Raw genomic sequence first — 22810 nt, 5'->3', positions numbered from 1 at the left:
ATAGAACAACAGAATATAACCCAGTAATATACAGAACAGGATATAACCCAGTAATATACAGAACAACAGGATATAACCCAGTAATATATAGAACAGGATATAACCCAGTAATATACAGAACAACATGATATAACCCAGTAATATACAGAACAGGATATAACCCAGTAATATATAGAACAACAGGATATAACCCAGTAATATACAGAACAGGATATAACCCAGTAATAAACAGAACAGGATATAACCCAGTAATATACAGAACAACAGGATATAACCCAGTAATATACAGAACAACAGGATATAACCCAGTAATATACAGAACAGGATATAACCCAGTAATATACAGAACAACAGGATATAACCCAGTAATATACAGAACAGGATGTAACCCAGTAATATACAGAACAACAGGATATAACCCAGTAATATACAGAACAACAGGATATAACCCAGTAATACACAGAACAACAGGATATAACCCAGTAATATATAGAACAACAGGATATAACCCAGTAATATACAGAACAACAGGATATAACCCAGTAATATACAGAACAACAGGATATAACCCAGTAATATACAGAACAACAGGATATAACCCAGTAATATACAGAACAACAGGATATAACCCAGTAATATACAGAACAGGATATAACCCAGTAATATACAGAACAGGATATAACCCAGTAATATATAGAACAACAGGATATAACCCAGTAATATACAGAACAGGATATAACCCAGTAATATTCAGAACAACAGGATATAACCCAGTAATATACAGAACAACAGGATATAACCCAGTATTAAACAGAACAGGATATAACCCAGTAATATACAGAACAGGATATAACCCAGAAATATACAGAACAACAGGATATAACCCAGTAATATACAGAACAACAGGATATAACCCAGTAATACACAGAAAAACAGGATATAACCCAGTAATATACAGAACAACAGGATATAACCCAGTAATATACAGAACAGGATATAACCCAGTAATATACAAAACAGGATATAACCCAGTAATATACAGAACAGGATATAACCCAGTAATATACAGAACAGGATATAACCCAGTAATATACAGAACAGGATATAACCCAGTAAAATACAGAACAACAGGATATAACCCAGTAATATACAGAACAGGATATAACCCAGTAATATATAGAACAACAGGATATAACCCAGTAATATACAGAACAACAGGATATAACCCAGTAATATACAGAACAGGATATAACCCAGTAATATATAGAACAACAGGATATAACCCAGTAATATACAGAACAGGATATAACCCAGTAATATACAGAACAGGATATAACCCAGTAATATACAGAACAACAGGATATAACCCAGTAATATACAGAACAACAGGATATAACCCAGTAGTATACAGAACAGGATGTAACACAGTAATATACAGAACAACAGGATATAACCCAGTAATATACAGAACAACAGGATATAACCCAGTAATATACAGAACAACAGGATATAACCCAGTAATATATAGAACAAAAGGATATAACACAGTAATATACAGAACAGCAGGATATAACCCAGTAATATACAGAACAGGATATAACCCAGTAATATAAAGAACAGGATATAACCCAGTAATATACAGAACAACAGGATATAACCCAGTAATACATAGAACAGGATATAACCCAGTAATATATAGAACAACAGGATATAACCCAGTAATATACAGAACAACAGGATATAACCCAGTAATATACAGAACAGGATATAACCCAGTAATATACAGAAAAACAGGATATAACCCAGTAATATACAGAACAACAGGATATAACCCAGTAATATACAGAGCAGGATATAACCCAGTAATATACAGAACAGGATATAACCCAGTAATATATAGAACAACAGGATATAACCCAGTAATATACAGAACAGGATATAACCCAGTAATATTCAGAATAATAGGATATAACCCAGTAATATACAGAACAACAGGATATCACCCAGTAATATACAGAACAGGATATAACCCAGTAATATACAGAACAGGATATAACCCAGTAATATACAGAACAACAGGATATAACCCAGTAATATACAGAACAACAGGATATAACCCAGTAATATATAGAACAACAGGATATAACCCAGTAATATTCAGAACAACAGGATATAACACAGTAATATACAGAACAGCAGGATATAACCCAGTAATATACAGAACAGGATATAACCCAGTAATATACAGAACAGGATATAACCCAGTAATATACAGAACAACAGGATATAACCCAGTAATATATAGAACAGGATATAACCCAGTAATATATAGAACAACAGGATATAACCCAGTAATATACAGAACAACAGGATATAACCCAGTATTAAACAGAACAGGATATAACCCAGTAATATACAGAACAGGACATAACCCAGTAATATACAGAACAACAGGATATAACCCAGTAATATACAGAACAACAGGATATAACCCAGTAATATACAGAACAGGATATAACCCAGTAATATACAGAACAGGATATAACCCAGTAATATACAGAACAGGATATAACCCAGTAATATACAGAACAACAGGATATAACCCAGTAATATATAGAACAACAGGATATAACCCAGTAATATTCAGAACAACAGGATATAACACAGTAATATACAGAACAGCAGGATATAACCCAGTAATATACAGAACAGGATATAACCCAGTAATATACAGAACAGGATATAACCCAGTAATATACAGAACAACAGGATATAACCCAGTAATATATAGAACAACAGGATATAACCCAGTAATATACAGAACAACAGGATATAACCCAGTAATATACAGAACAGGATATAACCCAGTAATATATAGAACAACAGGATATAACCCAGTAATATACAGAACAGGATATAACCCAGTAATATACAGAACAGGATATAACCCAGTAATATACAGAACAACAGGATATAACCCAGTAATATACAGAACAACAGGATATAACCCAGTAGTATACAGAACAGGATGTAACACAGTAATATACAGAACAACAGGATATAACCCAGTAATATACAGAACAACAGGATATAACCCAGTAATATACAGAACAACAGGATATAACCCAGTAATATATAGAACAAAAGGATATAACACAGTAATATACAGAACAGCAGGATATAACCCAGTAATATACAGAACAGGATATAACCCAGTAATATACAGAACAGGATATAACCCAGTAATATACAGAACAACAGGATATAACCCAGTAATACATAGAACAGGATATAACCCAGTAATATATAGAACAACAGGATATAACCCAGTAATATACAGAACAACAGGATATAACCCAGTAATATACAGAACAGGATATAACCCAGTAATATACAGAAAAACAGGATATAACCCAGTAATATACAGAACAACAGGATATAACCCAGTAATATACAGAGCAGGATATAACCCAGTAATATACAGAACAGGATATAACCCAGTAATATATAGAACAACAGGATATAACCCAGTAATATACAGAACAGGATATAACCCAGTAATATTCAGAATAATAGGATATAACCCAGTAATATACAGAACAACAGGATATCACCCAGTAATATACAGAACAGGATATAACCCAGTAATATACAGAACAGGATATAACCCAGTAATATACAGAACAACAGGATATAACCCAGTAATATACAGAACAACAGGATATAACCCAGTAATATATAGAACAACAGGATATAACCCAGTAATATTCAGAACAACAGGATATAACACAGTAATATACAGAACAGCAGGATATAACCCAGTAATATACAGAACAGGATATAACCCAGTAATATACAGAACAGGATATAACCCAGTAATATACAGAACAACAGGATATAACCCAGTAATATATAGAACAGGATATAACCCAGTAATATATAGAACAACAGGATATAACCCAGTAATATACAGAACAACAGGATATAACCCAGTATTAAACAGAACAGGATATAACCCAGTAATATACAGAACAGGACATAACCCAGTAATATACAGAACAACAGGATATAACCCAGTAATATACAGAACAACAGGATATAACCCAGTAATATACAGAACAGGATATAACCCAGTAATATACAGAACAGGATATAACCCAGTAATATACAGAACAGGATATAACCCAGTAATATACAGAACAACAGGATATAACCCAGTAATATATAGAACAACAGGATATAACCCAGTAATATTCAGAACAACAGGATATAACACAGTAATATACAGAACAGCAGGATATAACCCAGTAATATACAGAACAGGATATAACCCAGTAATATACAGAACAGGATATAACCCAGTAATATACAGTACAACAGGATATAACCCAGTAATATATAGAACAGGATATAACCCAGTAATATATAGAACAACAGGATATAACCCAGTAATATACAGAACAACAGGATATAACCCAGTATTAAACAGAACAGGATATAACCCATTAATATACAGAACAGGATATAACCCAGTAATATACAGAACAACAGGATATAACCCAGTAATATACAGAACAACAGGATATAACCCAGTAATACACAGAACCACAGGACATAACCCAGTAATATACAGAACAACAGGATATAACCCAGTAATATACAGAACAACAGGATATAACCCAGTAATATACAGAACAGGATATAACCCAGTAATATACAGAACAGGATATAACCCAGTAATATACAGAACAACAGGATATAACCCAGTAATATATAGAACAACAGGATATAACCCAGTAATATTCAGAACAACAGGATATAACACAGTAATATACAGAACAGCAGGATAGAACCCAGTAATATACAGAACAGGATATAACCCAGTAATATACAGAACAGGATATAACCCAGTAATATACAGAACAACAGGATATAACCCAGTAATATATAGAACAGGATATAACCCAGTAATATATAGAACAACAGGATATAACCCAGTAATATACAGAACAACAGGATATAACCCAGTATTAAACAGAACAGGATATAACCCAGTAATATACAGAACAGGATATAACCCAGTAATATAAGAACAACAGGATATAACCAGTAATATACAGACAACAGGATTATAACCCAAGTAATACACAGAACAACAGGATATAACCCAAGAATATACAGAACACAGGATAACCCAGTAATATACAGAACAACAGGATATAACCCAGTAATATACAGAAACAGGATATAACCCAGTAATATACAGAACAACAGGATATAACCCAGTAATATACAGAACAGGATATAACCCAGTAATATACAGAACAACAGGATATAACCCAGTAATATACAGAACAGGATATAACCCAGTAATATACAAAACAGGATATAACCCAGTAATATACAGAACAGGATATAACCCAGTAATATACAGAACAGGATATAACCCAGTAATATACAGAACAGGATATAACCACAGTAATATACAGAACAACTGGATATAACCCAGTAATATACAGAACAGGATATAACCCAGTAATATATAGAACAACAGGATATAACCATTAATATACAGAACAGGATATAAACCATTAATATACAGAACAACAGGATATAACCCAGTAATATACAGAACAACAGGATATAACCCAGTAATATACAGAACAGGATATAACCCAGTAATATACAGAACAGGATATAACCCAGTAATATACAGAACAGGATATAACCCAGTAATATACAGAACATGATATAACCCAGTAATATACAGAACAGGATATAACCCAGTAATATACAGAACAGGATATAACCCAGTAATATATAGAACAGGATATAACCCAGTAATATACAGAACATGATATAACCCAGTAATATACAGAACAGGATATAACCTAGTAATATACAGAACAGGATATAACCCAGTAATATACAGAACAACAGGATATAACCCAGTAATATACAGAACAGGATATAACCCAGTAAAATATAGAACAACAGGATATAACTCAGTAATATACAGAACAACAGGATATAACCCAGTAATATACAGAACAACAGGATATAACCCAGTAATATACAGAACAGGATATAACCCAGTAATATACAGAACAGGATATAACCCAGTAATATATAGAACAGGATATAACCCAGTAATATACAGAACAGGATATAACCCAGTAATATACAGAACAGGATATAACCCAGTAATATACAGAACAACAGGATATAACCCAGTAATATACAGAACAACAGGATATAACCCAGTAATATACAGAACAACAGGATATAACCCAGTAATATACAGAACAGGATATAACCCAGTAATATACAGAACAGGATATAACCCAGTGATATACAGAACAACAGGATATAACCCAGTAATATACAGATCAGGATATAACCCAGTAATATATAGAACAACAGGATATAACCCAGTAATATACAGAACAGGAGATAACCCAGTAATATACAGAACAACAGGATATAACCCAGTATTGTATAGAACAACAGGATATAACCCAGTAATATACAGAACAGGATATAACCCAGTAATATACAGAACAGCAGGATATAACCCAGGAATATACAGAACATGATATAACCCAGTAATATACAGAACAGGATATAACCTAGTAATATACAGAACAGGATATAACCCAGTAATATACAGAACAGGATATAACCCAGTAATATACAGAACAACAGGATATAACCCAGTAATATACAGAACAACAGGATATAACCCAGTAATATACAGAACAGGATATAACCCAGTAATATTCAGAACAATAGGATATAACCCAGTAATATACAGAACAGCAGGATATAACCCAGTAATATACAGAACAGGATATAACCCAGTAATATACAGAACATTGTATAACCCAGTAACATACAGAACAACAGGATATAACCCAGTAATATAAACAACAGGATATAACCCAGTAATATATAGAACAACAGGATATAACCCAGTAATATACAGAACAACAGGATATAACACAGTTATATACAGAACAGGATATAACCCAGTAATATACAGAACAACAAGATATAACCCAGTAATATACAGAACAGGATATAACCTAGTAATATTCAGAACAATAGGATATAACCCAGTAATATACAGAAAAACAGGATATAACCCAGTAATATACAGAACAGGATATAACCCAGTAATATACAGAACAGGATATAACCCAGTAATATACAGAACAACAGGATATAACCCAGTAATATATAGAACAACAGGATATAACCCAGTAATATTCAGAACAACAGGATATAACACAGTAATATACAGAACAGCAGGATATAACCCAGTAATATACAGAACAGGATATAACCCAGTAATATACAGAACAGGATATAACCCAGTAATATACAGAACAACAGGATATAACCCAGTAATATACAGAACAGGATATAACCCAGTAATATACAGAACAGGATATAACCCAGTGATATACAGAACAACAGGATATAACCCAGTAATATACAGAACAGGATATAACCCAGTAATATATAGAACAACAGGATATAACCCAGTAATATACAGAACAGGAGATAACCCAGTAATATACAGAACAACAGGATATAACCCAGTATTGTATAGAACAACAGGATATAACCCAGTAATATACAGAACAGGATATAACCCAGTAATATACAGAACAGCAGGATATAACCCAGGAATATACAGAACAGGATATAACCCAGTAATATACAGAACAGGATATAACCCAGTAATATACAGAACAGGATATAACCCAGTAATATATAGAACAACAGAATATAACCCAGTAATATACAGAACAGGATATATCCCAGTAATATACAGAACAACAGGATATAACCCAGTAATATATAGAACAGGATATAACCCAGTAATATACAGAACAACAGGATATAACCCAGTAATATACAGAACAGGATATAACCCAGTAATATATAGAACAACAGGATATAACCCAGTAATATACAGAACAGGATATAACCCAGTAATATACAGAACAGGATATAACCCAGTAATATATAGAACAACAGGATATAACCCAGTAATACACAGAACAGGATATAACCCAGTAATATACAGAACAACAGGATATAACCCAGTAATATACAGAACAACAGGATATAACCCAGTAATATACAGAACAGGATATAACCCAGTGATATACAGAACAACAGGATATAACCCAGTAATATACAGAACAGGATATAACCCAGTAATATATAGAACAACAGGATATAACCCAGTAATATACAGAACAGGAGATAACCCAGTAATATACAGAACAACAGGATATAACCCAGTAATATACAGAACAGGATGTAACCCAGTAATATACAGAACAACAGGATATAACCCAGTAATATACAGAACAACAGGATATAACCCAGTAATATACAGAACAACAGGATATAACCCAGTAATATATAGAACAACAGGATATAACCCAGTAATATTCAGAACAACAGGATATAACACAGTAATATACAGAACAGCAGGATATAACCCAGTAATATACAGAACAGGATATAACCCAGTAATATACAGAACAGGATATAACCCAGTAATATACAGAACAACAGGATATAACCCAGTAATATATACAACAGGATATAACCCAGTAATATATAGAACAACAGGATATAACCCAGTAATATACAGAACAACAGGATATAACCCAGTAATATACAGAACAGGATATAACCCAGTAATATACAGAACAACAGGATATAACCCAGTAATATACAGAACAACAGGATATAACCCAGTAATATACAGAGCAGGATATAACCCAGTAATATACAGAACAGGATATAACCTAGTAATATTCAGAACAATAGGATATAACCCAGTAATATACAGAACAACAGGATATAACCCAGTAATATACAGAACAGGATATAACCCAGTAATATACAGAACAGGATATAACCCAGTAATATACAGAACAGGATATAACCCAGTAATATACAGAACAACAGGATATAACCCAGTAATATATAGAACAACAGGATATAACCCAGTAATATTCAGAACAACAGGATATAACACAGTAATATACAGAACAGCAGGATATAACCCAGTAATATACAGAACAGGATATAACCCAGTAATATACAGAACAGGATATAACCCAGTAATATACAGAACAACAGGATATAACCCAGTAATATATTGAACAACAGGATATAACCCAGTAATATACAGAACAGGATATAACCCAGTAATATATAGAACAACAGGATATAACCCAGTAATATACAGAACAAATGGATATAACCCAGTAATATACAGAACAACAGGATATAACCCAGTAATATACAGAACAACAGGATATAACCCAGTAATATACAGAACAACAGGATATAACCCAGTAATATACAGAACAGTATATAACCCAGTAATATACAGAACAACAGGATATAACCCAGTAATATACAGAACAACAGGATATAACCCAGTAATATACAGAACAACAGGATATAACCCAGTAATATACAGAACAGGATATAACCCAGTAATATACAAAACAGGATATAACCCAGTAATATACAGAACAGGATATAACCCAGTAATATACAGAACAGGATATAACCCAGTAATATACAGAACAACAGGATTTAACCCAGTAATATACAGAACAGGATATAACCCAGTAATATATAGAACAACAGGATATAACCCAGTAATATACAGAAGAGGATATAACCCAGTAATATACAGAACAGGATATAACCCAGTAATATACAGAACAACAGGATATAACCCAGTAATATACAGAACAACAGGATATAACCCAGTAATATATAGAACAACAGGATATAACACAGTAATATACAGAACAGGATATAACCCAGGAATATAGAGAACAACAGGATATAACCCAGTAATATACAGAACAGGATATAACCCAGTAATATATAGAACAACAGGATATAACCCAGTAATATATAGAACAGGATATAACCCAGTAATATACAGAACAGTATATAACCCAGTAATATACAGAACAGGATATAACCCAGTAAAATATAGAACAGGATATAACCCAGTAATACACAGAACAGGATATAAATCAAATCAAATCAAATTAATTTATATAGCCCTTCTTACATCAGCTGATATCTCAAAGTGCTGTACAGAAACCCAGCGTAAAACCCCAAACAGCAAGCAATGCAGGTGTAGAAGCAAGGTGGCTAGGAAAAACTACCTAGAAAGGCCAAAACCTAGGAAGAAACCTAGAGAGGAACCAGGCTTTGAGGGGTGGCCAGTCCTCTTCTGGCTGTGCCGGGTGGAGATTATAACAGCACATGGCCAAGATGTTCAAATGTTCAGAAATGACCAGCATTGTCAAATAATAATAATCATAGTAGTTGTCGAGGGTGTAACAAGTCAGTAACACAAGAGTAAGTGTCAGTTGGCTTTTTCATAGCCGATCTTTGAGAGTATCTCTACCGCTCCTGCTGTCTCTAGAGAGTTGAAAACAGCAGGTCTGGGACAGGTAGCACGTCCGGTGAACAGTTCAGGGTTCCAGCAGGTCTGGGACTGCAGGTCTGGGACAGGTAGAACGTTCGGTGAACAGGTCAGGGTTCCATAGCCGCAGGAAGAACAGTTGGAACTGGAGCAGCAGCACGGCCAGGTGAACTGGGAACAGCAAGGAGTCATCATGCCAGGTAGTCCTGAGGCATGGTCCTAGGGCTCAGGTCCTCTGAGAGAGAGAAAGAAAGAAAGAGAGAAAGAGAGAGTTATTTAAAGAGAGAGCATATTTAAATTCACACAGGACACCGGAAAAGTCAAGAGAAATACTCCAGATGTGACAGACTGACCCTAGCCCCCCGACACATAAACTACTGCAGCATAAATACTGGAGGCTGAGACAGGAGGGGTCAGGAGACACTGTGGCCCATCCGATGAAACACCCGGACAGGTTCCAAACAGGTAGGATATAACCCCACCCACTTTACCAAAGCACAGCCCCCACACCACTGGAGGGATATCTCCAACCACCAACCTACCATCCCGAGACAAGGCTGAGTATAGCCCACAAAGATCTCCGCCATGGCATAACCCAAGGGGGGCGCCAACCCAGACAGGAAGACCACGTCAGTGACTCAACCCACTCAAGTGACGTACCCCTCCCATGGCATGGAAGAACACCAGTAAGCCAGTGACTCAGCCCCTGTAATAGGGGTAGAGGCAGCGAATCCCAGTGGAGAGAGGGGAAACCGGCCAGGCAGAGACAGCAAGGGCGGTTCATTGCTCCAGCCTTTCCGTTCACCTTCACACCCCTGGGCTAGATTACACTTAATCATAGGACCTACTAAAGAGATGTGTCTTCAGTAAAGACTTAAAGGTTGAGACTGAGTCTGCGTCTCTCACATGGGTAGGCAGACTATTCCATAAATGGAGCTCTATAGGAGAAAGCCCTGCCTCCAGCTGTTTGCTTAGAAATTCTAGGAACAATTAGGAGGCCCGTGTCTTGTGACCGTAGCGTACGTGTAGGAATGTACGACAGGACCAAATCCGAAAGATAGGTAGGAGCAAGCCCATGTAATGCTTTGTAGGTTAGCAGTAAAACCTTGAAATCAGACCTTGCCTTAACAGGAAGCCAGTGTAGGGAGACTAGCACTGGAGTAATATGATCAAATTTTTTGGTTCTAGTCAGGATTCTAGCAGCCGTATTTAGCACTAACTGAAGTTTATTTAGTGCTTTATCTGGGTAGCCGGAAAGTAGAGCATTGCAGTAGTCCAGCCTAGAAGTAACAAAAGCATGGATAAATTTTTCTGCATCATTTTTGGACAGAAAGTTTCAGATTTTTGCAATGTTACGTAGATGGAAAAAAGCTGTCCTTGAAACAGTCTTGATATGTTCTTCAAAAGAGAGATCAGGGTCCAGAGTAACGCCGAGGTCCTTCACAGTTTTATTTGAGACGACTGTACAACCATCCAGATTAATTGTCAGATTCAACAGAAGATCTCTTTGTTTCTTGGGACCTAGAACAAGCATCTCTGTTTTGTCCGAGTTTAAGAGTAGAAATTTTGCAGCCATCCACTTCCTTATGTCTGAGACACAGGCTTCTAGCGAGGGCAATTTTGGGGCTTCACCATGTTTCATTGAAGTGTACAGCTGTGTGTCATCCGCATAGCAGTGAAATTTAACATTATGTTTTCGAATGACATCCCCAAGAGGTAAAATATATAGTGACAACAATAGTGGTCCTAAAACGGAACCTTGAGGAACACCAAAATTTACAGTTGATTTTTCAGAGGACAAACCATTCACAGAGTCAAACTGATATCTTTCCGACAGATAAGATCTAAACCAGGCCAGAACTTGTCCATGCAGACCAATTTGGGTTTCCAACCTCTCCAAAAGAATGTGGAGATCGATGGTATCAAAAACAGCACTAAGATCTAGGAGCACGAGGACAGATGCAGAGCCTCGGTCTGACGTCATTAAAAGGTAATTTACCACCTTCACAAGTGCAGTCTCAGTGCTATGATGGGGTCTAAAACCAGACTGAAGCGTTTCGTATACATTGTTTGTCTTCAGGAAGGCAGTGAGTTGCTGTGCAACAGCTTTTTCTAACATTTTAGAGAGGAATGGAAGATTCGATATAGGCCGATCATTTTTTAAATAATTTCTGGGTCAAGATTTGGCTTTTTCAAGAGAGGCTTTATTACTGCCACTTTTAGTGAGTTTGGTACACATCCGGTGGATAGAGAGCCGTTTATTATGTTCAACATAGGTGGGCCAAGCACAGAAAGCAGCTCTTTCAGTAGTTTAGTTGGAATAGGGTCCAGTATGCAGCTTGAAGGTTTGGAGGCCATGATTATTTTCATCATTGTGTCAAGAGATATAGTACTAAAACACTTTAGTGTCTCCCTTGATCCTAGGTCCTGGCAGAGTTGTGCAGACTCAGGACAATGGAGCTTTGGAGGAATACCCAGATTTAAAGAGGAGTCCGTAATTTGCTTTCTAATGATCATGATCTTTTCCTCAAAGAAGTTCATAAATGTATTACTGCTGAAGTGAAAGCCATCCTCCATTTGCGAATGCTGCTTTTTAGTTAGCTTTGCGACAGTATCAAAAAGAAATTTCGGATTGTTCTTATTTTCCTCAATTAAGTTGGAAAAATAGGATGATCGAGCAGCAGTGAGGGCTCTTCGATACTGCACGGTACTGTCTTTCCAAGCTAGTCGGAAGACTTCCAGTTTGGTGTGGCGCCATTTCCGTTCCAATTTTCTGGAAGCTTGCTTCAGAGCTCGTGTATTTTCTGTATACCAGGGAGCTAGTTTCTTATGACAGATGTTTTTAATTTTTAGGGGTGCAACTGCATCTAGGGTATTGCGCAAGGTTAAATTGAGTTCCTCGGTTAGGTGGTTAACTGATTCTTGTCCTCTGACGTCCTTGGGTAGGCAGAGGGAGTCTGGAAGGGCATCAAGGAATCTTTGGGTTGTCTGAGAATTTATAGCACAACTTTTAATGCTCCTTGGTTGGGGTCTGAGCAGATTATTTGTTGCGATTGCAAACGTAATAAAATGGTGGTCCGATAGTCCAGGATTATGAGGAAAAACATTAAGATCCACAACATTTATTCCATGGGGCAAAATTAGGTCCAGAGTATGACTGTGGCAGTGAGTAGGTCCAGAGACATGTTGGACAAAACCCACTGAGTCGATGATGGCTCCGAAAGCCTTTTGGAGTGGGTCTGTGGACTTTTCCATGTGAATATTAAAGTCACCAAAAATTTGAATATTATCTGCGATGACTACAAGGTCCGATAGGAATTCAGGGAACTCAGTGAGGAACGCTGCATATGGCCCAGGAGGCCATATAACCCAGCAATACACAGAACAGGATATAACCCAGTAATTTCAAAGATTCATCCAATGGCATTGAGGAGTACACCACATCAGTCATTGGCTTCATCAATAAGTGCATTATTTATAAAGCCCTTCTTACATCATCTGATGTCACAAAGTGCTGTACAGAAAACCAGCCTAAAACCCCAAACAGAAAGCAATACAGGTGTAGAAGCACAGGGGCTAGGAAAAACTCCCTAGAAAGGCCAGAACCTAGGAAGAAACCTAGAGAGGAACCAGGTTATGAGGGGTGGCCAGTCCTCTTCTGGCTGTGCCGGGTGGAGATAATAACAGAACATGGCCAAGATGTTCAAATGTTCATAGATGACCAGCATTGTCAAATAATAATAATCACAGTGGTTGTCGAGGATGAACAGTTGAAACTGGAGCAGCAGCACAGCCAGGTGGACTTGGGACAGCAAGGAGTCATCAGGCCAGGTCGTCCTAAGGCATGGTCCTAGGGCTCAGGTCCTCTGAGAGAGAGAAAGAAAGAAAGAAAGAAAGAGAGAAAGAGAAAGAAAGAGAGAGATAATCAGAGAGAGCATACTTAAATTCACACAGGACACCGGATACAGACTGACCCTAGCCCCCCTACACATAAACTATTGCAGCATAAATACTGGAGGCTGAGACAGGAGGGGTCGGGGGAAAGGTTTTACAGCTCCACCATCGAGAGCATCCTGACGGTGTCAGGCCATGACAGATCTAGCAGACCTGGACCAGCTCCACCATTGAGAGCATCTTGACGGTGTCAGATCCAGCAGACTTGGACCAGCTCCACCATCGAGAGCATCCTGACGGTGTCAGATCCAGCAGACTTGGACCAGCTCCACCATCGAGAGCATCCTGACGGTGTCAGATCCAGCAGACTTGGACCAGCTCCACCATCAAGAGCATCCTGATGGTGTCAGATCCAGCAGATTTGGACCAGCTCCACCATCGAGAGAAATCATGATGGTGTCAGGCCATGACATATCCAGCAGACTTGGACCAGCTCTGCCACCATTGGGAGACATGAGGAGCTGTTACAAGACCTTCTGGAAGGGCTTCGTTCTCTGACAGAACGCCACGACCAAGGGTTTAAGGCTACTATGGAGCTTATTTAACTTCTCTGGTGCAGGCGTTCCACTAGCGACACACCTCGACAACATCCAGTGAAATTGCAGAGCGCCAAATTCAAAATACAGAAATAGTCATAATAAACATTCATAAAAAAAATACAAGTGTTATACATCGGTTTAAAGATTAACTTCTTGTTAATCCAGCTGCTGTGTCAGATTTCTAAAAGGCTTTACAGTGAAAGCATACCGTGCGATTATCTGAGGACAGAGCCCCGCTTACAAAAGCTGTGGTGGCTAATTTCTGTATTACCAAATGAGGAGAAACAAACTTCACACACCAGTCAGAGTTATACTTAAACTACATTTTTAATAATTCAGAGCTTTGCAATAGCACTTGACTTTCAATGATGCGCCATCTCTAATGAACCATTGAAAGTGACAACACAAAAGCACAAAGATATTTTATAGCCAAGATACACCCCTCTCAACGTACATGACGAACAACAAATACATAGAATGGTCACAAGGTTAAGATTTGTATGAAAGATATCTATAAAACATAGTAGACAGCAACTGCTGTGACAACAGTTTTCATTGTATAGACGGTATAGAACAGAACCATTAGCTCATGTTCTCTGGAATGCTCTTTAGGTTTTATCACGCAAAGAGCTGGGTCCTAAACGGTGTTGGTGGAGCTGGGTCCTAAAGGGTGTTGGTGGAGCTGGGTAATAAAGGGTGTTGGTGGAGCTGGGTAATAAAGGGTGTTGGTGGAACTGGGTAATAAAGGGTGTTGGTGGAGCTGGGTCCTAAAGGGTGTTGGTGGAGCTGGGTCCTAAACGGTGTTGGTGGAGCTGGGTGATAAAGGGTGTTGGTGGAGCTGGGCCCTAAACGGTGTTGGTGGAACTGGGTAATAAAGGGTGTTGGTGGAGCTGGGTCCTAAAGGGTGTTGGTGGAGCTGGGTCCTAAACGGTGTTGGTGGAGCTGGGTGATAAAGGGTGTTGGTGGAGCTGGGTCCTAAACGGTGTTGGTGGAGCTGGGTGATAAAGGGTGTTGGTGGAGCTGGGTCCTAAACGGTGTTGGTGGAGCTGGGTGATAAAGGGTGTTGGTGGAGCTGGGTGATAAAGGGTGTTGCTGGAGCTGGGTGATAAAGGGTGTTGGTGGAACTGGGTCCTAAACGGTGTTGGTGGAGCTGGGTGATAAAGGGTGTTGGTGGAGCTGGGTGATAAAGGGTGTTGGTGGAGCTGGGTCCTAAACGGTGTTGGTGGAGCTGGGTGATAAAGGGTGTTGGTGGAGCTGGGTATTTAAGGGTGTTGGTGGAACTGGGTAATAAAGGGTGTTGGTGGAACTGGGTCCTAAACGGTGTTGGTGGAGCTGGGTCCTAAAGGGTGTTGGTGGAGCTGGGTGATAAAGGGTGTTGGTGGAACTGGGTCCTAAACGGTGTTGGTGGAGCTGGGTAATAAAGGGTGTTGGTGGAGCTGGGTCCTAAAGGGTGTTGGTGGAGCTGGGTAATAAAGGGTGTTGGTGGAGCTGGGTGATAAAGGGTGTTGGTGGAGCTGGTTCCTAAAGGGTGTTGGTGGAGCTGGGTAATAAAGGGTGTTGGTGGAGCTGGGTCCTAAATGGTGTTGGTGGAGCTGGGTGATAAAGGGTGTTGGTGGAGCTGGGTCCTAAAGGGTGTTGGTGGAGCTGGGTGATAAAGGGTGTTGGTGGAGCTGGGTAATAAAGGGTGTTGGTGGAGCTGGGTGATAAAGGGTGTTGGTGGAGCTGGGTAATAAAGGGTGTTGGTGGAGCTGGGTAATAAAGGGTGTTGGTGGAGCTGGGTCCTAAAGGGTGTTGGTGGAGCTGGGTCCTAAAGGGTGTTGGTGGAGCTGGCAATAAAGGGTGTTGGTGGAGCTGGGTAATAAAGGGTGTTGGTGGAGCTGGGTAATAAAGGGTGTTGGTGGAGCTGGGTAATAAAAGGTGTTGGTGGAGCTGGGTAATAAAGGGTGTTGGTGGAGCTGGGTAATAAAGGGTGTTGGTGGAGCTGGGTAATAAAGGGTGTTGGTGGAGCTTGGTAATAAAGGGTGTTGGTTGAGCTGGGTAGTAAAGGGTGTTGGTGGAGCTGGGTCCTAAAGGGTGTTGGTGGAGCTGGGTGATAAAGGGTGTTGTTGGAGCTGGGTATTAAAGGGTGTTGGTGGAGCTGGGTATTTAAGGGTGTTGGTGGAGCTGGGTCCTAAAGGGTGTTGTTGGAGCTGGGTATTAAAGGGTGTTGGTGGAGCTGGGTAATAAAGGGTGTTGGTGGAGCTGGGTATTAAAGGTTGTTGGTGGAACTGGGTCCTAAAGGGTGTTGGTGGAGCTGGGTGATAAAGGGTGTTGGTGTAGTTGGGTCCTAAAGGGTGTTGGTGGTGCTGGGTAATAAAGGGTGTTGGTGGAGCTGGGTAATAAAGGGTGTTGGTGGAGCTGGATAATAAAGGGTGTTGGTGGAGCTGGGTCCTAAAGGGTGTTGGTAGAGCTGGGTAATAAAGGGTGTTGGTGGAGCTGGGTAATAAAGGGTGTTGGTGGAGCTGGGTAATAAAGGGTGTTGGTGGAGCTGGGTCCTAAAGGGTGTTGGTGGAGCTGGGTGATAAAGGGTGTTGGTGGAGCTGGGTAATAAAGGGTGTTGGTGGAGCTGGGTAATAAAGGGTGTTGGTGGAGCTGGATAATAAAGGGTGTTGGTAGAGCTGGGTCCTAAAGGGTGTTGGTGGAGCTGGATAATAAAGGGTGTTGGTGGAGCTGGGTGCTAAATAAAGGGTGTTGGTGGAGCTGGGTCCTAAAGGGTGTTGGTGGAGCTGGGTCCTAAAGGGTGTTGGTGGAGCTGGGTAATAAAAGGTGTTGGTGGAGCTGGGTAATAAAGGGTGTTGGTGGAGCTGGGTAATAAAGGGTGTTGGTGGAGCTGGGTGATAAAGGGTGTTGGTGGAGCTGGGTAGTAAAGGATGTTGGTGGAGCTGGGTAATAAAGGGTGTTGGTGGAGCTGGGTGATAAAGGGTGTTGGTGGAGCTGGGTACTAAAGGGTGTTGGTGGAGCTGGGTAATAAAGGGTGTTGGTGGAGCTGGGTCCTAAAGGGTGTTGGTGGAGCTGGGTTTTAAAGGGTGTTGGTGGAGCTGGGTGCTAAATAAAGGGTGTTAGTGGAGCTGGGTCCTAAATAAAGGGTGTTGGTGGAGCTGGGTCCTAAAGGGTGTTGGTGGAGCTGGGTAATAAAGGGTGTTGGTGGAGCTGGGTGCTAAATAAAGGGTGTTGGTGGAGCTGGGTAATAAATGGTGTTGGTGGAGCTGGGTCATAAAGGGTGTTGGTGGAGCTGGGTCCTAAAGGGTGTTGGTGTAGCTGGGTCCTAAAGGGTGTTGGTGTAGCTGGGTCCTAAAGGGTGTTCGTGGAGGTGGGCCCTAAAGGGTGTTGGTGGAGCTGGATAATAAAGGGTGTTGGTGGAGCTGGGTCCTAAAGGGTGTTGTTGGAGCTGGGTAATAAAGGGTGTTGGTGGAGCTGGGTAATAAAGGGTGTTGGTGGAGCTGGGTCCAACTGTTCTGCCTGCATCTATGGAACCCTGACCTGTTCACCGGACGTGCTACCTATCCCAGACCTGTTGTCCCAGACCTGCTGGAACCCTGACCTATTCACCGGACGTGCTACCTGTCCCAGACCTGCTGTTTTCAACTCTCTAGAGACAGCAGGAGCGGTAGAGATACTCTCAAAGATCGGCTATGAAAAAGCCAACTGACACTTACTCTTGTGTTACTGACTTGATGCACCCTCGACAACTACTATGATTATTATTATTTGACAATGCTGGTCATTTATGAACATTTGAACATCTAGGCCATGTGCTGTTATAATCTCCACCTGGCACAGCCCGAAGAGGACTGGCCACCCCTCATAGCCTGTTTCCTCTCTAGGTTTCTTCCTAGGTTTTGGCCTTTCTAGGGAGTTTTTCCTAGCCACCGTGCTTCTACACCTGCATTGCTTGCTGTTTGCGGTTTTAGGCTGGGTTTCTGTACAGCACTTTGAGATATCAGCTGATGTAAGAAGGGCTATATAAATACATTTGATTTGATTTGATTTAAAGGATGTTGGTGGAGCTGGGTAATAAAGGGTGTTGGTGGAGCTGGGTGATAAAGGGTGTTGGTGGAGCTGGATAATAAAGGGTGTTGGTGGAGCTGGGTAATAAAGGGTGTTGGTGGAGCTGGGTGATAAAGGGTGTTGGTGGAGCTGGATAATAAAGGGTGTTGGTGGAGCTGGGTAATAAAGGGTGTTGGTGGAGCTGGGTAATAAAGGGTGTTGGTGGAGCTGGGTAATTAAGGGTGTTGGTGGAGCTGGGTGATAAAGGGTGTTGGTGGAGCTGGGAGATAAAGGGTGTTGGTGGAGCTGGGTAATAAAGGGTGTTGGTGGAGCTGGATAATAAAGGGTGTTGGTGGAGCTGGGTAATAAAGGGTGTTGGTGGAGCTGGGTAATAAGGGTGTTGGTGGAGCTGGGTGATAAAGGGTGTTGGTGGAGCTGGGTAATAAAGGGTGTTGGTGGAGCTGGGTATTAAGGGTGTTGGTGGAGCTGGGTAATAAAGGGTGTTGGTGGAGCTGGGTGATAAAGGGTGTTGGTGGAGCTGGGTGATAAAGGGTGTTGGTGGAGCTGGGTAATAAAGGGTGTTGGTGGAGCTGGGTAATAAAGGGTGTTGGTGGAGCTGGGTGATAAAGGGTGTTGGTGGAGCTGGGAGATAAAGGGTGTTGGTGGTGCTGGGTAATAAAGGGTGTTGGTGGATCTGGATAATAAAGGGTGTTGTTGGAGCTGGGTAATAAAGGGTGTTGGTGGAGCTGGGTAATAAAGGGTGTTGGTGGAGCTGGGATTCTGAGAGGAGGGAGAAAATCACAAAGAAAGAAAAAGAGAAAATAAATGTATAAAAAATTGTGTTGTTTTGCCTCATTGTTTCTTTATGTTGCCTACCAGGAAGAAGCAGCCTTTGTTTTAGTTGCAGTGGTGTGAAGTACTTAAGTAAAAATACTTTACAGTACTACTTAAGTTGTTTTTTGGGTATCTGTAGTTTACTATTTATATTTTTGACAACTTTTACTTTTACTTCACTACATTCCTAAAGCAAATTATATACTTTTTACTCCATACATTTTTCCCTGACACCCAAAAGTACTCATTACAATTTGAATGCTTAGCAGGACAGCAAAAATGTCTAGTTCACACACTTGTCAAGAGAACATTCCTGGTCATCCCGTTACTGCCTCTGATCTGGAGGACTCACAAAAAAATGACATCGTTTATACATGGTGTTTGAGAATTTAAAAAATAAATAAAAACAATAACATGTGGCCATCTACTTTGCTTAATATAAGGAATATGAAATGATTTATACTTGTACTTAAGTATATTTTTGCAATTACATTTACTTTTGATACTTAAGTATATTTAAACCCTTTTTTTTTTTTTACTTTTACTCAAGTAGAATTTTTCTGGGTGACTTTTCACTTTTACTTGAGTCGTTTTCAATTAAGGTATCTTTACTTTTACTCAAGTATGACAGTTGGGTACTTTTTCCACCATTCCCTAGTTGTTGAAGTGTTGCAGGAGTCCATCAAAACGTGTTTGCATTAGCCCCATCCTCTTTAGCATTAGCCCCATCCTCTTTAGCATTAGCCCCATCCTCTTTAGCATTAGCCCCATCCTCTCTGGAAATGGCACTGCATGCTGCTGAATTGTTGCATTCTCTGTGACTTGTCAGATGTGGCAGGGCTTGCAAACTGTCATCGATTACAAAGGGAAACCCAGCCGCGAACTATCCAGTGACGCAAGTCTACCAGGTGCGCTATATACCTTCTATGTGCACTTCAAGCCAAGCAACACTGAACTATGCAGGAGTGCACCAACCATGTGATCACTCTCTCTGTTTCCGATGTAAGACCTTTAAACAGGTTAACATTCACAAGGCAGTAGACCAGACAGATTACCAGGACAAGTACTCAGCTGGCAAGTGTCTTCACTGACATTTTCAACCTCTCCCTGACTGAGTCTGTAATACCTATATATTTCAAGCAGACCACCATAGTCCCTGTGCCCAAGAACACCAAAGTAAAATGTCTAAATGACTACCGACCCGCAGCACTCACGTCTGTAGCCATGAAGTGCTATGAAAGGCTGGTCTTGACTCACATCAACACCATCATCCCAGACACTCTGGACCCACTCCAAATTGCATACCGCCCCAACAGATCCACAGATGATGTGGTCTCTATTGCACTCCACACTGCCCTTTCCCTCCTGGACAAAAGGAACACCTATGTTAGAATGCTATTCATTGACTACAGCTCAGCGTTCAACACCATAGTGCCCACGAAGCTCATCACTAAGCTAAGGACAGTGGGACTAAACACCTCCCTCTGCACCTGGATCCTGGACTTCCTGACGGGCCGCCCCCAGGTGGTGAGGGTAGGTAACAACACATCCGCCACGCTGATCCTCAACACTGGGGATCCTCAAGGGTGCGTGCTTAGTCCCCTTCTGTGCTCCTTGTTTAACCAAGATTGCATGGCTCCAAACACCATCATTACGTTTGCAGACGACTGATCAGCGACAACGACGAGACAGCCTACAGGGAGGAGGTCAGAGACCTGGCAGTGTGGTGCCATGACAACAACTTCTCCCTCAACGCCAGTAAGACCAAGGAGCTGATCGTAGACTACGGGAAACGGAGGGCAGAGCAAGAGCCCTAATAGTTAACCAATAAGCTACCCAGAATATCTGCATTGACCTTTTTTTTAGCTAACTCTCTTGACTCGTCAGATACGCTGCTCCTGTTAATGATCCGTATATATAACTATCTACCTTAACTACCTCGTAACCCTCCACATCGACTCTCATTGTCTTTTTATGTTTTTTGAATTTTTCCTAATATTGATCTTTTTTTTTGCTCTGTTGGGAAGTAAGCATTTCACTCTTAGTCTATACATATTATTTATGAATCATGTGACAAATACAATTTGATTTGATAGACAGAGCCAGTGAGAGAAAAAGTTATGGAGAGAAATAGAGGAGAGAGAGGAGTGACAGAGTGTAAAGTTGGGTCCTGTTAAACACTTCATCATTTTGTCTGAGACGAGGAGAAGAGAAGGAGAGAGGAGAGTGGGAGAGAGGAGAGGGAGCATGAGAGAGGAGAGAGGAGAGAGGAGAGAGGAGAGAGGAGAGGGAGCACGAAAGGAGAGAGGAGAGGGAGCATGAAAGAGGAGAGAGGAGAGGGAGCATGAAAGAGGAGAGAGGAGAGAAGAGAGGGAGCATGAGAGAGGAGAGAGGAGAGGGAGCATGAAAGAGGAGAGAGGAGAGAAGAGAGGGAGCACGAAAGGAGAGAGGAGAGGGAGCATGAAAGAGGAGAGAGGAGAGGGAGCATGAAAGAGGAGAGAGGAGAGAAGAGAGGGAGCATGAGAGAGGAGAGAGGAGAGGGAGAATGAAAGAGGAGAGAGGAGAGGGAGCATGAAAGAGGAGAGAGGAGAGGGAGCATGAAAGAGGAGAGAGGAGAGAGGAGAGGGAGCATGAGAGAGGAGAGAGGAGAGAGGAGAGAGGAGAGGGAGCATGAAAGAGGAGAGAGGCCAACTGTGAAATTAGAAAAACTGTAAGGCTAAGTAGGTTTCCCTTTGTAATTATATACAGTCCCTTCATCTCTCCATCTGCCTTTCTCTTTTATGGCCAACGCTGGACTGGAGGCATAATGTCGCGTAGAAGCATACACACCACGTACATACTGCCCCAAGTTGTCAAAGCAAAATTGCATTTTTCAATCGGATATCGCTTCAATGCTTAGTCTAGCAAACTCTATTTAATGCTCTGCTGCATACTAAAGATGTGTTGTGTTATACTGTAGAGAGATATATTT

The sequence above is a fragment of the Salmo trutta genome, chromosome 2, assembly GCF_901001165.1.
Source record: "Salmo trutta chromosome 2, fSalTru1.1, whole genome shotgun sequence".
In the NCBI taxonomy this organism is placed as follows: Eukaryota; Metazoa; Chordata; class Actinopteri; order Salmoniformes; family Salmonidae; genus Salmo; species Salmo trutta.
The sequence above is the reverse complement of the archived record's forward strand: the minus strand, read 5'-3'. Positions refer to the sequence as shown.